This window comes from Hemitrygon akajei, chromosome 7 (genome assembly GCF_048418815.1).
Source record: "Hemitrygon akajei chromosome 7, sHemAka1.3, whole genome shotgun sequence".
In the NCBI taxonomy this organism is placed as follows: Eukaryota; Metazoa; Chordata; class Chondrichthyes; order Myliobatiformes; family Dasyatidae; genus Hemitrygon; species Hemitrygon akajei.
In genome coordinates, this window is record NC_133130.1 from 155,509,868 (window position 1) to 155,522,744 (window position 12,877).

At 40.3% G+C, this 12,877-nt stretch overlaps 1 protein-coding gene and 1 pseudogene across 5 annotated transcripts in view; one reads left to right on the forward strand and one right to left on the reverse strand.

Annotated features, from left to right (window-relative positions):
* The window catches only part of LOC140731037 (astrotactin-2-like), a 1,710,280-nt gene that overhangs the window by 1,418,746 nt on the left and 278,657 nt on the right, over positions 1-12,877 (forward strand). The gene's annotated exons all lie outside the window — the stretch shown is intronic.
* LOC140729912 (large ribosomal subunit protein eL28 pseudogene) lies at positions 6,869-7,248 on the reverse strand (annotated as a pseudogene).

Below are 12,877 nucleotides of genomic sequence, written 5' to 3' on the forward strand. Positions count from 1 at the left end.
AGAAAATGAATCTCAGGGTGGCATACATACTTTAATAATAAATTCACTTTGAACTTTGATATTGTGTTCAATAGTTAGAGGCACAGATTGGAGATCCCGTGAACCTGAAAAAGACTCATGGATGATTGTTGCCACCCAGGTGCCAGGGTCAGGGACATCTCAGATTGAGTTCCTAAAATTATTAAGGAGGAGGGTTACAGCCAGAATTTGTGGTGCATATTGCTTCCGAAGATGTACATGGGAAAATGGTTGAAGTCCCGAAGAGCAAATATAGGGAGTTAGAGAGGAAGATAAAAAGCAGGACCTCAAGGGTAATAATCCATGGATTGCTACTTATGTCACATGCCTATGAGGCTAATAATAGGCTGAAGAATTAGTGCAGAGGTCTGGGTTTCAGAGTTGTGGATCTCTGGGATCTCTTTTGGGGAAGGTGTGACCTGTATAAAAGGGATGGATCACACTTCAACTCAAAAAGGATTAATGACCCTATGGGCAGATTTTCCAGAGCTGCTGGGGAAGGTATAAAGTAGATTGGCAGAGTGAAGGGAACCAAAGTGAGAAGTCAGACGATGGTGCTGTTGGTGTAAGGGTAGTTGCAATGTATAGAGAGACTCTGAGAAAGGATAGGCAACAGATAAGGCATGAGTACAGTCAGTAGGATGGATTGAAATGTGTTTTTATCAGGAACAAGAGTGATAAACTTGGATCACTACGTGGAAGTACAACATTGCAGCCATTACAGACTCTTGGCAGTCACAAGGGCAGGAAAGACTGCTTGATGTTCAAGGGTTTATATGTTTCAAAGGGGACCAGGGAGGGAAAGTCAGAGAGGTGGAGGAGTGACATTTCTAATCAGCAATGGTATCACAGCTGAAGAAAGGGAGGACTTCATGGAAGGATCATTTACTGGGTGAACATCAGAAACAGGAAAGGAGCAACCACACAGTTGGAAGTATTCTATAGGCCCTCCAAAAGCATAGGTGTCTTCAAAATCTCTAATATTGATTGTCACCTCTTTATTGAAAGAGCTTTTCTTTATTTAGAGATACAACATAGGAACAGGCTCGTCTCATACAATGAACCATTGCCACCCAATTATACCTATGTGACCAATTAATCTACTAACCCATATGTGTTAGAGGCCGATACATTTAAGAGACACATAGATAGGCACATGAATGAAAGGAAAATGCATGGCTGTGTGTGAGGGGAAGGGCCAAATTTTTCTTGGAGTAGGTTAAAAAGTTAGCATAACATCATTTGCTGAAGGTCCTTTACTGTGTCATATTGTTCTATGTTCGTTTGAACTGACATCATGTGGTCCCAAAGAACTGGCGGGCAATGGAAGTACCTTTGAACGGTGGTCACCCTTGCCTTTCAGAAAATGCGGCAGCCAATTTAAGAACACCAAGACCCAACAGATTGTACTGAGTTAATGGTCAGATAGCCTAAGATAGTGTATGCTGCTTGCAGGCTAAGTATTAGAACTTCTGTAATTCAAAGTAATGCTTGGCAACTTTTGTCCACACTTCAGCTGAACTGTCATAGAATTCACATTGTGCATGAATGACTTGTGCAATGTGCTCCTAACTAAACAAAAAGATATTTCAATAAAAAAAAACATGTTCCATTACAAAGCAGACAATAATAGTAATTCTGTTAAAATTTGTTTGTTCTTTGTAATGAATACAAAAATAATCTCTGTAAATGATGAATTGAAGTTGCCTCTATGGTGCAAGTTACATTTCAATTTATTATTAGGAATGGTATTGATGAATGAAGCAATCTACTTTGCTGGATGGCAATATATTCAGAATGAACCACGTATCTCCTAAGCGGCTAGGTTTTCCCCTCCAACAAAGTCTTCAGTCGACCAATGTGTCAGAAGCTTCAATCCAACCGTATGGAATATCTGTTAATAACTTCCTGACAACACTTTCTTTCTCCCCACTACCACTTACATTTTATCTCGGCAGAATCCTGTCAGCTTTAAATCAAAAATAATGTTTTACAGGAAAGCAAAGGAGCAATCATTTGGAAATAAAATTAAAAAATCATTTCCATAAGTGTAGCCAGATGTCATCAAATGTTGACAGCCACTTCCAGTTATTGACAACGGCAATACAAAGTAAGGTACATGTTTCCAAGATTATTTGAAATAATAATTAGCAATACAATATATTTTACATTCTGTCGGAATTTAGTGTAATTTGGTATTCCTTCAATGGTCTTCTGTGATTTGTAAGCGTAACCCAAAGAAGAAAAACCAAGTATCGTGTTTCATGTTTGATATTGTCTTGGGAAGAGACAAATTAAAGGAAAAAATTCAGGCTTACAGGAGATTCTGAATTACATTACACCCAATGGAATCAGAGTTTTAATCTAGGGAAATGGGGTAACCATTTAAAACCCAGCGGGAGCCCATGAATAGTAGTGATATAACTGACTTTTTTGGCTTCAGTTTTGTTAGTTCAGGATTTTAATTGGAGTGCTTGACAATGAGGGAAGATTTTATAGAGGTGTATAAAATTATGAGAGACATAAATTGGTCACTAGAAGAAACAAGAACTAGAAAGTGTAGTTTTAAATGCATCACCCCCTAGATCCTCATATTTTTTCCAAAGCTTTGTCCTCTGGTTATAGACTCTCCTACTATTGGAAACATCCTCTCCATGTCCACTCTAGGCTTCACACCAGCGGCTCTTCACTTGGAGATTGAAGAGATTTTATACATCAATAAAGACTGTTGCAAATTTCTGTAGATGTATGGTGGAGAGCATTCAGACAGTTTGCATCACAGCCTGGTACAGAGGCTCCAATCTACAGGATCACAAGGGTTGTAGACTCAACTGCCTCCAACATAAACATGACCCTCCCCTGCATCAAGGATATCTTCAAAAATGATTCCTCAGGAAATGAGTATCTGTCATGAAGGACCCTCATCATCCAGAATGTTCCCTCGTCTCATTACTACCATCAGGGAGGAGGCACAAGAGCCTGAAGGCATCCGTCCAATGAGAGGTGATCTTACTAAAATATACAAACTTCGCATATATCTTCAGTGATAGCATCAGTGAAAGTAATTCCTCTGCCTGAGTGGTCAAGAATCAGTGCTCAGTCTCGAAGTAAAGAGTCAGGCCTTCAAGCTAGAGGTAAGAAGAAATGGCTGCATGGAATTCTATCTCTGAATCAGAATCAGGCTTATCATCACTAATATATGTTGTAAAATTTGTTTTGCGGCAGAAATACAGAGCAATACATAAAATATGCTATGAATTATAAGAAATATATGTATAAAAATTTAAGTAAGTAGTGCAAAAAGAACATAAATAGTGACATAGTGTTCATTGTCCATACAGAAATGTGATGGCAGAGAGGAAGAAGCTGTTCCAGAAATGTTGAGTATGTGTTGTCTGGCTCCTATACCTCCTCCCTGATGGTAATGAGAAGAACGCATGTCCTGGGTGGTGGCGGTCCTTGGTGATGGATGCTACCTGTTTGAGGCCTTGCCTTTTGAAGATTTCCTCAAAGGTGGGGAAGCTAGTGTCCAGGTTGAAGCTGGCTGAGATTACAACCTTCTGTAGCTTTTTTCTGATCCTGTGCATTCGTGCCTCCGTACCAAACAGTAATGCAAACAGTTGGAATGCTCTCCACAACCGTATCACCATATGGTATGAAGGTGCAGATGCACAGGATTGAGAGGCTTAGCTGCTGAATATATTCAAGACCGATCAATGGATTTTAGACATCAGGGATGGAGGATTAATGCTTAAGAGTGGTGTTGAAGTAAAAGATTAGCCACAGTCACGTTAAATGTTGGAGCTGGAGGTAGAGCAAGCAGCAGGGTGACTTATTCCTATTGCTTATACTTTGTAAAGAGATGATCAGAGAAACATAGTTTGCTTTTTGCCTGTTGTATGTTTTAGGTTTAATCTAAATAGCTCCAGCTTTCTTGCTTACAACAAGCACTCACTGTGTTTGCATGGGATTCTTGTGATTGATATTTGACGGTGGTTCCATCAGGAACACTTGGCTGTTTACTGCTCAGTTTTTCCTCAGCATCCTTTGAGCGTGACCATTGGATTTGCGGCCACCCACCCCACCACATTTTGTTCTTCTGCATCAGGTCTGCCACCATCTTGCTTAAGCCAAATTTACAGGATTAATGAGCCTTTCACTCAGCTCTTCAAACGTAGAGCTGGAAACAAACAAGCCCTCGGTACGATGTCCATACTGAACATCAAGCACTAATACTATTTTTCCATCAACCAACTGCTCGCTCCTCTCTCCCGTCCAATTACCCACTGTGTCTGCACTGACCATCAAACAGTTAGTTTTACATTAATCCCACCCTAATATATTTTATTCTCCCTATGTTCCCATCAACTCCCTGTTACTCTGTCACTCAACAGCACACAAGGGGAAATTTCCAGTGGTTCATTAACCAACTAACGCGGATATTTTCAACATGGAGGAGAATATTGGGGCTACTGGGGAAACCCATGCAGTCACAGGGAGAAAAATGTAAACTCCACATGACAAACATCGGTGGTTCGGATTGAACCTAGTATCTGAAATAATGAGGCATCCGCTCCAGCTGGTGTATGATGTGCTCCCTATTGTAAGAGGCAACTAGGGGAAATCCACAAGGTTACTCAAAGAATGCACTCTCTGTACATACAGTGCTGCACAAAAGTCTTAAGCACATATGTAAAACATATATATAGCTTGGGTACCTGAGACTTTTGCACAGTACTGTATTTGTCGATGTGGAGCAGAGAGCGGGTTTGTAAATTTGATGGGAGCAGAGAATGTTGGGGATGGCAGGGGTGGATCACCACAGGAGGGATGTGGGACAGGTGGCAGAGAAGGAATGCTATGGTTACATGAGTGCAAACACCCCCAACCCTGAGAGACCAGGCAAGGGCATTTGATTCCAAACAATTGGCTTAGTGATCACCACAGAATATCCCTGTGGTGCTTCTGCCCCCTCTGTACTCTCTTCCCTTTTTGCAGCCACGATTTCCCTCTCCCTGCTCCCTTCCCATCCTCTGTCCAGACTATAGACCTATCAGGTTTATCATCACTCACATATGTCATGACATATAACCTCCCTCCTCTACAGCAGAGTACAGTGCAATATGCTGCAGAACTGTGCAAAAGCCCCAGGCATCCTGGCTCTATAGATATATATATATGTGTGTGCGTGTGCACGTGCGTGTGTGTATGTATATATACACTTAAGACTTTAGCACCCTAGGTTGGTACCAGTTCCAGATTTCAAGAGTTATGAGGCTGTAACACAAACTACTACCCTGATTTGTCACTTAATGAAAGTATAATGTCACAAAATACCTCTGTATTGCTATAATTACAGAAAGAACAGTAGTTTTATACCATTGCAACCAAGAAGTTACAAATGGACATGGCAAAAATGCATTGAAGCTGAAGCTATTTGCTTACACTCTGATATTGCAGCATGAATGTATTTTCCTGAAAATGTCAAGTTAGCAAAGTGCACAACTGGTCTAACACCAACTATTATAAAATTCTGTGAAACAAAACTAACGACTTTCAGAACCTGAGGAATTTGTGAAGTAAGTGCAGGCCAATCAGTCAAGGCAATAAAACAGAGTGAAGCAGTCACTCAATGTAGGCTATTCTGACCTTGCCCCACAGTGACAATAGTGAGAAATAAACGAGTAGTTACTAAAGAGCTGTTACGGAAACAAACCTTTAGCCAAACTGATCCACTTACGCCAAGGTGCCTTCCAGAGCTCATCCCATTTGCCTGCATTTGGCCAATATTCTTCTACATTTTTCCTTTCCATGAACTCGGCCAAAGTCTTCCAAGTGTTATAATAGAATTAATTCAGTGAAGACCTCTGGGGACAGTTGTTCAGATCACTCACTGACTTAAAAAGACAAATCAAGACAAACCTACTTTTTCTGGTTTAGATTTACACAGATAAGCACTGAGGTTTATGTGTTTTGTTTAATGTAGTCCTCCATTAAAACTCGGTCTGGTATCTTTATGAGATTTTTGAGGAATTGAGATAGCAAAATAGTGGAACTATCTGATAAGTCAATGTAATTAGGAACTAATGGCATAATCCTATTCCTATATGAAATGTCCATCATCACAACTACCATGGGTATACCATATTAGGAAAGGTAAAACAATGTTATTGCTTATCACAAAGAGAATTAAACACAGAGGAGAGAGATTATATCTCTGTTATGTAGGGTATTGGCAAGACCTTTCATGGAGCATTGTGAACAGTATTGGCCACCTCATTTAAGTAGAAATGTAAATATGTTGAAAGTAGACCAACAACTGGAATGGGTGGGTGTATTATAAGGAGAGTTTATTTTGGCTTGTCTTCTGTCCACTGAGGTCCAGAGTGAGATGTGATTTAATGGAAGTATGCAAGATCTTGGGACTGCCTGACAGGCCAATGCTGATAAGACTTTTCCTCATGAGAGCATTTAAAATTTGGGCCCGCTAATTAAAATAACACCAGGGCACAGTTATTTCTTTCAGGGAGGCATGAGTCTTTGGAATTTTTATCTTCAAAGGTTGGTAGAATATTTACAAGGCAGATGTAAACTTTTTTCAAGCCAGGGGTTGAAAGATTACCACTGGTAGAAGAAATGCAGAGTTAAGTTATAATTAATTCCACCGTGATGTTTTTTAAAAGATATATGATGATCAAGTGGCCTTCCCCTGCTCTTACTTGGTATGCTTATATGTTAGTATGTAGACCCTCATAATCAAAATCCTGGAGGTCATTGCCTAGAATCTTAATTTTTCTAAAGCCATTCCAGCCTTCATTACCATAAACTGTATACAAAATTCTTTAAAAGTTTATGTATCCTTTTTGACTACAGCTGGCTTCTGGCTTTTCAGTTTGGCCCTAGCCCAGCAAAGCTCAGCCATACAGAGATCCTTCCTGGATTTGTTCTTACAAATGATGCGGCACAAGTTGTTCAAGGTGGCACGGCCATTCTTATTGACAGTGATCCTTTCACAGAACGCCAATGATTTCCTCTGACCTGCTGGCTTTTTTGAGAACTGCAGCCACTCCTTTGCTACCAACCGCTGGCTCCTCACCCACAGTTTTATGGTGAATAACTCCATTGTAACGGCCTGCAGGTTGCTGGCTCCATGCTGTATACCTGGTTGCTCTGTTTGGTGAGGAAGCTTGAACAGTTACAGATGATCGTCAGCTGAATGTGCTACAACATTTTGAGCCCAGGACAGACGCACGGAGACCAGGAGTAGCTCAGAGATCTGGCTCCTCCTCCACTGTATTGACAAACTACATCCTGTCCACAGCCCTTCTTCTTTCTACAAGTTAGAAATTGGGCATCTGATGAAAAAATACTTTTGATTTGATAAGTAAAATTATAGTAATACTTGAGGTGCTTGATTCAAGCTAAGATTAGTAGCCTGATAATTAAGCAGGTCACCCCATCTTAACCAGTCACTTTTCTACTTGTTTACCATCCATGATTTTCAATCAAATATCTAGCCAAGACTTCTTCAAATCCAATTGTCTGCTATCTAGAAAATAAGAACAAGAGATGCATGGAATGCCAACTTATTTCCAACCTATTCATGTAGAAGTTCTCCCTAGGTTATGGTGGGGATATGCTCTTCTGAACAAGCCCTTACCCAAACAGTTTGCAAGTCAATTTGCAGCCATGAACTGGATTCCCACATGGTAGAAGATGCTTGCAGCCTTACAGCAATAAATATATCTATCCCCCCTGGTCTCCCAAAATAAAAAACATAGGTGAATCTTCTATGATCAAAGGCAACCACTAAGAAAGCAGATTCTCTGCTGACACTAAGTTTCATTCTTATATAAATAGACTTTCATTCAATTCTTCACCAGTCTAAGAAAACTTTAATGAGGAGTATGAACTTATCAGAAGATGTCTCTGAAGGAATATTCTGTATAGTGGATTTCGTAGCAACTGGGTACAGCTGCAGGCACATGCGACAAGGACAGATGTTGACCCTGCTTTCTATTGGTGAGAAGTACTCGAAGTATTGGTACTGGGATCCAACTGGCAGATAAGACCTTACTGCAACAAAGATTTTTATTTTCTCTCTGTCAGTCCCTGAACCATAAACACACATTAAATCTAATGTATTCTGGAAGACAGCTTTACATACTGAAGAAGTTATCTTCGTTGCTGGAATTTGTGGATTGACTTAAAGAAAAGGTCAAAATACAGCTGCTGTAACTTTTATGTTCTTGGCATAAGCCTGTATGTCTGGTTTATGCACGAGCATCAATTATTTTGCTATTTCTCAATAATGGTGCAGAAGATTGATCTCTTGTCTGTTATAAAAGGTGGATTCCAGTACAAAGTGAGCCATCTTCATTCTGCCAATTGGTATAACGATTTTGGCATGTACTACATTCAGAAGCATTGGATCTTCTTTGATCTTCCATTTTCCATTACAGGTTAGACTTAGTCTTTGAACTACAGGGAATATGTCAAATGTGAACAAGTAGGAATTAATTTTCTCCAGATTCCTTTTGTTTTATGGCTCTGTGCTGTAATTTTTTACAGCCCAATTACCCTGCGGGAAACTCAAACGGTGAACGAAACTGCAAAGAGACCTTGAAGGGAAGAGATGGCACGTCTTTTTTCTGCAGTAAATCTTCCTGATTGTCCCTTTGGTGCTGAAGGTATAATGTGGATTGACTCAGACAGTAGTCCTTCTTGTGGTGATTCCTGGTTGCCACTTGGAGTAAACTACCATAAATCAGTAAAGCAGGACCTTCCGAAACATAATCAATTCATGTGAAGTGCAATATCGATTTAAAAACAGAGGGTCCCAGTGTAAGTATTAAAGTAAGAAACTAATCTATTAATTGTGACTGCATGCTAAATTAGAGTCATAAAAAATTATTAGGAACAGCCACCCCCCAGACCATCTAATCCATGCTGAACTAATTGAGCTGCTGAGTTCCATTAACCCACACCCAGAGCATAGACCTCCAAACTCCTCCATCCACATGCTTTCACAAACATCTCTTCAGTGTTGAAATTGAGCTCACTGGCAGCTCGTTCCACATTCTCACAACCTTCTGAGTGAAGAGGTTTCCCCCTCATGTTTCCATTCAGTTTTTCACCTTTCACCCTTTACACATGACCTCTAGTTCTAGTCCCACCCAATTTCAGTGGTAAAAGCCTGCTTGCATTTACCCTACCAATATCCCTCATAATATTGTATACCTTCTACAATATCTTCTACATTCCAAGGAATAAAGTTCTAACCTATTCAGTCTTCCCTTGTAAGTCAGGTTCATCATTTCCGGCAACATCCTTGTAAATTTTCTTTGTACTCTTTCAACCTTATTTACATCTTTCCTGTAAGTGGGTGATGAAAACTGTGCACAATACTCCCAATTAGGCCTCCCCAATGTCTTATACAACTTCAACACAACATACCATCTCCTGAACACATTAAATGCTGCTGGAATGCAACAGGCCAGGCAGCATCTATAGGAAGAAGTACAGTCGACGTTTCGGGCCAAGACCTTTCATTAAGACTAACTGAAAGATGAGATAGCAAAAGATTTGAAAGTGGGAGGGGTAGGAGGATATCCAAAATGATAGGAGAAGGCAGGAGGGGGAGGGATGAAGCTAAGAGCTGGAAGGTTGATTGGCAAAAGGGATACGGAGCTGGAGAAGGGAGAGGATCATGGGACAGAGGCCTGGGGAGAAAGAAAGGGGGAAGGGAGCACCAGAGAAAGATGGAGAGCAGGCAAGGAGTTATTGTGAGAGGGACAGAGAGAGAGAAAATAGAGAGGAAAAAAGGGGGAAAAATAATACATAAATAAATAAACAGACAGACAAACAAACAAATAAATAAGGGATGGGGTAAGAAGGGGAGGAGGGGCATTAGAGAAATCAACGTTCATGCCATCAGGTTAGAAGCTACCCAGACGGAATATAAGGTACTATCTCTTCTTTCAGTTAGTCCTGACGAAGGGTCTCGGCCCGAAACATCGACTGTACTTCTTCCTACAGATGCTGCCTGGCCTGCTGTATTCCACCAGCATTTTGTGTGTGTTGCTTGAATTTCCGGCCTCTGCAGATTTCCTCCTGTTTGCGTCCTGAACACAGTACTTTGATTTATGAAGGCCAATGTGCCAGAAGCTTTCTTTGTGACCCTATCTACCTGAGACGCCACTTCCAATGAATTATGGACCTGTATTCCCAGACCCCTTTGTTCTACCACACTCCTCAGTGCCCTATCAATTCCATCTTTTGCATTGCCAGGTTGGAGTATTAGAGCGAGTGGCACAGTGGCACAGCTGGTGAAGTCACTGCCTCACAGTTCCAGCAGCCTGGTTCAGTGCTGATCTCCAGTGATATCTGTGTGAAGTTTGCACGTTCTCCCTGTGACTGCTTGGGTTTCCTCCAGTTTGGTCTCACATCACAAGAATGTGTGGATTGGCAGCTTGATTGTCCCTAGTGTGTACATGAATGGCAGAACCTGGTACAGTGCTGATTGAAGTGCAGGGGGAACTAAATGGGTTATAGTTATGTTAGGGTTAGTGTTGCGGTGAGCGAAGGAAGCGAATCCAAGTGCAGGACACAGGCACAGAGATCCAGTTTGGATGCTTACACAGGCGTAAATGCCAAACAGCAAACAGGAGGGATCTTGACACAGAGCCCTGGCATGGAGCCTTGACTCAGAGACTTGACTCGGAGCCTTGACTCAAAGAGACGGAGTCTCAAAGGTAAACCTTGAAACTGGAGCTAAACTTAGAACAAACGGTTCTAAGCGGTCCGGAAATGTAGTTATCTCACAGGAAAAAGACTAATGAACTGGCAACTAGTGGTTGTGACGCTGGAGTTCTTATATTGTAGTTCTAGATGGAAACCAGGTGTGCTGTCATCAAAGCAAATTAGAAGTAATTGGGAAATAAATGGTCAGAACCGTGGCACAATCAATGAAAATTAGGAGCAAGATAGGGAATAAATGTTCAGGACCATGACAGTTAGTGTAAAAATGGCTGCTTGCTTGTGAATGCAGACTCCTTGGAACATAGGACCTTCTTCCATGCAGTGTGTCTATAATCACCTGGTGGACTACAGGATATAATTTTGTGGTGCCTAGTTGTCAGAATTCCTTGAGATTTAAGCCAAATGCACCTAAAAGAGCTGATTCAGGATGGATAATCTGGAACCTGTCAGCATGAATATCAGAGAAGTGTGTCAGCGAAGCTGATGAGAAAGTTCTACAATCCGTGTGTGTTCTGCACAGATCCACAGAGCTAAGAAGTAACTTCTGAAGAAACAGAACTTAAAGAGGATGGGAATGCTCTGTGTATTGGACTGATTGTGAGGACGTAATGAAGAAAAAGTAGATCAGACAATTAGTGAAGGTACCTAAGAAAGTATGAGAGAGAAAATTAATATTGCGTAGAGATTGGTAAAGGCAAGTGGAAAAATAATATACACAGGAAGTGAAGTAATTGTGTGGCTGGGCAAGAGAAGGAGTGGAAGATCAAAGTTGATATTGACTGGCCAAGTGGAAAGTAAGCAAGAATGACAGAATGTGGTTGTAGGACTGAATCTACATTAGGACAGGTGAGCAGAGGAACAGCAAAACAAGTTAGTTATTTGGTGTTATTTTTATTTGCTGAATTTAAATTAAAACATATAGTGCAAAGAAAATCACATTTGTCCATTATAATTGCTGCAACATTGACATTAATGCCAGTTGAGACATTTTTTTGAAATTGTGGGGAACCAATTTTTCTCTGTAACAAAATATCTGGAATGTTTACTCTGTTGGAACTTGAGAGATTCATTAGGGGTTAATGAGATGATGAATCATTGAGACAAAAAAGACTTATAAGGACTGATAGTTTTTCAGTAGTAATCTATGATTTACCACAGCTTGATGGACATTTTGTTGCCAGAACTTTAAAACTTAAGAAAATGTATGTTCACTTTATTCACATAGAGGTTGCATGCATTTCCTGTTTGGAGTACAAATGGTGAGGGGACCTGCGTATAAGAAATAGATTCATTTTGCCTCTGTTGATCTCTGAATGCAGACAAAAAATTACTGAATTTGCATCTAATTGTATGCTTAGGACTGGAAAAACAATAATGGAATAGGTTAAATATATGTTTGCAATCCTTTTGAGTTCTTTAAATCTTTTCTACAGCAAGTTTATTTTAACATTTTTTATATTATCTGCTTTTCATTCACCTTTTCCTCTGACTTTTGACGTTCCAAATCAATTGAGAAATAAGAGATGTTGAGTTATAGACTCCAACACCTGCTATACAACAAAATGAAGATTTTGTGAACAAGAATGAATTTATAATCCAAAATATCACCTTGCCTACAAAGTGTCACTGATGTCGTGTACATAAGTTTCAGTTCATGCAGCAGCTCATGGATAAGGTGATCACATTAGATGATGTCATAACTCCTGACCTCTGTTAAAGGTGTGGAAAATAACAGGCTGTAACACAATGTGGTTTGTAGAATACTTCAAACAGCAACTCACATTACTTTGGGCAAATGAAAACCACAAAGTGTATCACTGTCAGCAGTTCCTTGAGCAACAAATGCAAATTTCATAGATTGTAGAGGGAATTTGCTTAAATGTGACTCACAGTGTGATGTACTTTAGAGGGGAGAAACGGATTCATGTCGAGACTCATACACCGTTTATCTCCTGCTTAACTGCACACTAGTCTGGGACAGAGCTTAATCAAGCAAATGTGTGTAAGTGTATGGTGTTAATAATTTAGGGTTGAGGTTGTGTTTCAACTATTTTATCTTTAAATGATTTTTGAACATGGAGAGACCTTGAAATAAACT